This window comes from Mytilus californianus, unplaced genomic scaffold (assembly GCF_021869535.1).
Source record: "Mytilus californianus isolate M0D057914Y unplaced genomic scaffold, xbMytCali1.0.p SCAF_10, whole genome shotgun sequence".
NCBI classification, from domain to species: Eukaryota; Metazoa; Mollusca; class Bivalvia; order Mytilida; family Mytilidae; genus Mytilus; species Mytilus californianus.
The window spans coordinates 69,065,086-69,071,085 of NW_026262582.1; the positions used below are offsets into that span (position 1 = coordinate 69,065,086).

A 6,000-nucleotide genomic window follows, 5' to 3' on the forward strand; every position below is an offset into this window, starting at 1 on the left:
ATTTTCCTCTATGAAAATTTCATAACAGTAAAAACAGTATGAATATAATTTTTCCTGAGACTGAATAATTAATACAAAAGATAATTAAAACTTTAAAAAAATGTTCACTGATGAGTAACATGACATACAAAAACAATAGGCTAGCTGTTTGAGACAATACAATAATAAGCAAAATGCTATGAATATCATACTATTTGTGATGTTATTAATATTGTGCTCATATTTGCGGATTAAATAAAATAACCACTTTTCATGTTAATTTAACTTTTCTGCTGCGTACAATTATTCAATCCCCTACAAAACAGTTCAGTGCATAAATAATTCCATCCACCAGACATCTTCCTTCAATTGGTAGAGAATACATTTTTGCAATTTGTTCTTCAAACATCTTCCTCTATATAGTTGATATGACAGAGCTATGTACATGAATGGATAAAGCAGGTGTTTATTTCTTTTTTTTTCTACATTTCTCCCTAATCCTTCAGTGTAGGTTGTTGCAATTACACAATTGTGTTCTTGTGCATCTATGATTGTACTCCATTTTGTTTACAGCCATTTTGTAGAAATTTCCTATTTTCTTTTTCCAGGTAAGCACACATTTCATTTCACATTAATCCAATTAGCACACAATGTAGAAAAGTATTAACCTTAAGTTTCCTCTTCTGTATTGATCTGTTGATGATCATGAAAACCAAGAAGTCTCTGCACCTATAAATACACAAAATATAAATTGAGAAAAAAACAGCAATATGAAATAAGCTTATTTTATCATGTTTAATATGAACATTTTGAGAAACTTAAATTTGATATTCCTACTAATCATGATTATGAGTTCTGTTATTGCAGTGCTTTGTGTCCACGACTTAGTCAGTCGTTTTAGTGCCTTTATGGTTAGGTGGAGTGCTCACAGACATGATTGTTTTCTCATTATCGAAGGCCGTCATTGGTCTTTAATTGCTTGCATCCACTTCATTGAACTCTGGTGGATAGATAACTCATTTACCATACCACATCTTCTTATTTTTATAATAGTCATCATTCAAGGGCAATCACTTTTATTATATAGAAGTGGTCTTACCATTTAGGCCTTGTTGTCTTCTGTTTATCTTGTTTTGCCGATCATTTCTACTGTACAGTTGTAATTGTCTATATTTTTCTTTATCTTCTATATTTCTTGCCCTAAACTTAAAAAAGGTAAAAACTATAATTTAATGACAGTCACTATAACTATTATGATACATCAGTATGTGTTTTTCTATATACCATGATATAAAAAAGAATGAAATATTTGTGCTATTTCATTTCACAGACTATTTGCCAGTCAACAGTTTCAAAGACATAACCACGGTCAATAGTTTAACAAACAAACATTCCCGTACTTTTTCATCGTGTTCATACTAATTTTTCAATGGACAACAATGACGTGATTAACTATTTTTCTATGATTTGTGTGCTTGACAACATTAAACTCTGAAATATTGTTAACAGTATAATCTGTATGTGTCTGTCGTCAAAATTTCAAATTAATATATTACTTACAGAAGCAATTAAAACAAGAGGCTCACAAAATGAATGTGGTCTAAGAACTTAAAAATTTCTAATTTACCTATTCAAACCGTATCATTATTATTTGCTTTTATATATAAATCAGAAATAACCAATTTAAAATGGAAAATTTTAAAGAAAACAAAAGGATAAAAAGTAAAAAAAATCCCCCCAAATTTTTTGAACCCCCTTATGATTCATCACCCCCAAACTCAATCCCAGCCTTCCCTATGTGGTACGGTACCTTGCAGTACAATTTCAGAGGGAACCCATACACTTGAACACAAAGTTATTGTCTGGAAACAAGAAAAATGCTTGTTTTTTGGCCCCTTTTTGGCCCCAAATTCCTAAACGTTTAGGGCAATTACCCCCAAACTTAATCCCAGCTTTCCCCCTGTGATATGGAACCTTGTAGTACAATTTCATAAAGATCCATACACTTACACACAAGTTATTGTTCTAATACTAGCAAAATGCTTGTTTTTTGCCCCTTTTTTGCCCCTAAATCCTAAAATTTTGAGGCAATTACCCCCAAAATCAATCCCAGCCTTCCCTTTGTGGTATGGTACCTTGCAGTACAATTTTAGAGAGATCCATACACTTGAACACAAGTTATTGTCTGGAAACTAGAAAAATGCTTATTTTTGGCCCCTTATTCCTAAACATTTTGGGCAATTACCCCCAAAATCAATTCCAGCTTTCCCTTTGTGATATGGAACCTTGTAGTACAATTTCAGAAAGATCCATACACTTACACACAAGTTATTGTCATGAAACTAGAAAAATGCTTGTTTTTTACCCCTTTTTTTTTGGCCCCTAATTCCTAAAATTTTGAGGCAATTACCCCCAAAATCAATCCCAGCATTCCCTTTGTGATATGGAATCTTGTGGTACAATGTCAGAGAGATCCATACACTAACACACAAGTTATGTCCGGAAGTTACAAAAATGCTTATTTTTGGCCCCTAATTCCTTAACTGTTGGTACCATAACCCCCAAAATCAATCCCAACCTTCCTTTTGTGGTATTGAACCTTAAGGTAAAATTTCATCGAGATCCATTAACTTCAACTAAAGTTTGAGTGTGAAAACCAATGTGTCTTTGGACGACGATGACGCCGCCAACGTCAACGTCATACCAATATTTTGACCACAAAATAAAAACTGCAGTTTCCTTAAAATTACCAATCTAGTGGCAGCAACCCAACAATTTATTGTTAGATTCATCTGAAAATTTAATGGCTGATAGAACTTGACATAATGAACAATTTTACCTCACATAAGATTTGCTCTAAATGCTTTAGTGTTTGAGATATAACCAAAAACTGCATTTTACCCCTATGTTCTATTTTTAGACATGGCAGCCATGTTTATTGATGAAACAGAAAATAAAACACAAGCTTTATTCTAAATACCCTAAGGATCATTCAGCCTCAGTTTGGTTGGAATTGGTTCAGTAGTTTCAGAGGAGAAGATTTTTTAAAGTTAGAAAACATGATAAACAAATTGTGTAAAATTGTCGTTAAAGTGCAATAACTCCTTAAGAGGTCCATTGACAATTTTGGTTATAGAAACTTATCTGTAGATCTTACTTTGCTGAACATTTTTGCTGTTTACAGTTTATCTTTATCATTAATAATATTAAAGATAATAACCAAAAACTGCAAATATTTCTTGAAATTACCAATTAAGTGACAGCAACCCAACAAATATGACAATGGGTTATTACATTCATCAGAAAATTTCAGGGCTGATAGAACTTTGAATACCTAATGAATAATTAACTCTGTGTCAGATTTGCACTAAATGCTTTGGGTTTTGAGATAAAAGCCAAAAACTGCATTTATCCCTATGTTCATATTTAGCCATGACAACCATGTAACAAAACACAAACTTTATTGTAAATACCCTAAAGATCATTCAGCTTAAGTTTGGTAGGAATTGGTTCAGTAGAGGAGAAGATGTATAAAATAGTTTACACCCGACAGACGCCAATGGTTGACGAAAAACAACGACAGACGACGACGGACGCTAAGTGATGGCAAAATCGCACTGTTCCTTCGGAACGATGAGCAAAAAGGCAAATTTAAAAAATTGCGCTGGCTCTATCCAAAAGAGATTTTAACAGTGTAGTGTACTACTTTTGGGACAGGACATATTAACATAATAGAAAAATCTATAAGCTATAACTCAAAATATGGACAATTTTATGTTTAAAGGGTCTTTAATTTAGTTTGACAACTTCACAGACATACTAATATTTGACCTTTTCAAACTATACCAAATCACTACTTAGGCCCCAAAAAATATATGTCTGTTTAAGGTTACTAACTTTAAAAAAAAGGCTAGGTAGGTCGGTATTTCCATTTTATTTTATTTTTTCATTTTATTTTTTGCGACATGATTTTGAGTCATGCCGTTTCGTCTTGTCGTGGTCTGAGTTGATCCTTTGCCAATTTTACCCGTTATTTTAATGATTGGATTATTTCCCTTGGTTATTGGTTGGGGAAAAAATGGCGGCAAAGTGTTTATTTCATCACATGAGTCACGAATTTCCTTATAACAGCTGTCATATTCACGATTGTGAACATTGGGATGTATCAGGCAATTGATTTATATTATTGGCAACACAAACTTCATTTTTGACACGAGTTCAGTTAATTTTTGCTTTTACGACGGAAATAAAATGACTTAGGGTCGGCGCTCAAAAGGACGGTCGGTCGGGTAACCGTAAACAGACATATATTTTTGTTTGGCCTTAAGGATGTTCGCTACTCCGTTTCAAAATAACAAGCTTTTTAAAAGAATATGAATAAAGGAACTTAAAAAACAGAAAAATTGAAGGGTCCGTGTGCTTGTTTTTAAGATATAAGCCATTAAAAAATTGGCGGGAAGTGATTCTCTCTAGATTTTTCATACACTTAACACTGGCACCTTTTTCTTTCAAAAGGTATGGAAAAATAACAAGGATTTTATAAGATTTTCAAATATGGCTTTTTAAACTATGTAATAAAAATATGAAAAGAAAAGTAGGGGTTTGCGGGCAAAATTTTTTAATGGCACTGCATGGATAAAACCAGAGGATTCCGAATATCTGGTAAAAATGTCATTCATCTGCAATAAATTTGGAAGGAGTATGAAAATAATTTGCAAGTTATACACTATATCCACACTAGAGACCTAATAGAGTAGAAATACTAATTTTAATCAAACTTGGCATGAACTAAGATTAGAGAATTATAAGACAGTTTACCTAGTTTCATGGCAATAGCATATATACATTAAAGACTATAAGTTTGAACTTTGGGTGTTAATTTTTGCCGTTTAAAGTTTAACGTTTAACTATCAAAATTTGGGCCTACATAATTTAAATATTGCAAAAAATTGCTTTTTAAATGTCTTTATAACTATTTATATATAATTGTGTATGTCACATGTATGTACATAATGTATTTTAATGTTAAGCAGCTCAATACTCATTTGCTGTCTCAGATTTATTTCAATTCTTCAAAAGTCGAATTTATATGAGCCTATGCCTAAAATTAGAGATTTCAAAATTAAGGGGGGGGGGAAGCGGATAATATAAAAATTCTTCATGTATATTTAAAAAATTATTTGTATTTCAAAAGGAAAGAAAGTTACTTATCTGCTTATAGCATACCACATGAGTAGAACAAGGTCCCATTAGGCCATGGAAGACTGAATAACATTTAAGGTCAATATATAGGCAGTAACACATTTTTACATGTATATGAAAAGGCATACACATAAGCTAGAGGAAATAAAAAAGTGTTTCTTTTTGGTAATTTGTAGGCTAAGGTGACATCATACAAGAAGTATGAGTGATTCTCAAACTAAAATAAAATAATTTCATCCCCCTACTTCATCACTGTTCATTGTACTTACTTTTTATGTATAAAAAATATAAATAAATAAATTTTAAAGTAATACATGGTCCACACTAGGAAATCTTTTTGTAAAAAATGAAAATCAACGGATGATAACTGTGTACTTGGACTAACAATTAAGATTTCTGAAATGTCTCGTCAGTCCAATCTCAATCAGTGAAATAAACTATTGTTTGTTTTTTTTTTAAAGTGATATGGAAGTAGTCCAAATAATTATGACGCATTGCAAGGCTTTTTTTCTCTCTCTGACGCCGTAGGAAGGAGAAGTGAGTTGACATAACATGTATGTTATCATGCAAAATCAACAGTAATGAGTATACCTTTGATTGTCATCGTCACTGCAAATGGATCATTATTACTAGGGGGAATGGAACCAATAAATTGATCGGATCCGATATGAAGTTCCCAGTAACGGAGAACCTCTAACTTTGAGGTAATATTATTAGTGTCGGTGGTCTCACAAATGAATCAGGGTGAATTGCAGGTACATTAATTAGCAGAGAATAGACAATTATCAACTTGTTATTCATTATCTCGCAGTTATTTAC

General features: G+C 32.2%; 1 long non-coding RNA gene across 1 annotated transcript; it reads right to left on the minus strand.

The window, feature by feature from the left end:
- Window positions 1-81: 81 nt before the first annotated feature.
- On the minus strand, window positions 82-6,000 carry LOC127718427 (uncharacterized). Its single transcript, XR_007989817.1, has 3 exons — window positions 5,773-6,000; window positions 1,079-1,184; window positions 82-708 (listed from the first exon to the last, which is right to left on the minus strand). It is a non-coding gene; the product is annotated as an uncharacterized LOC127718427 (long non-coding RNA).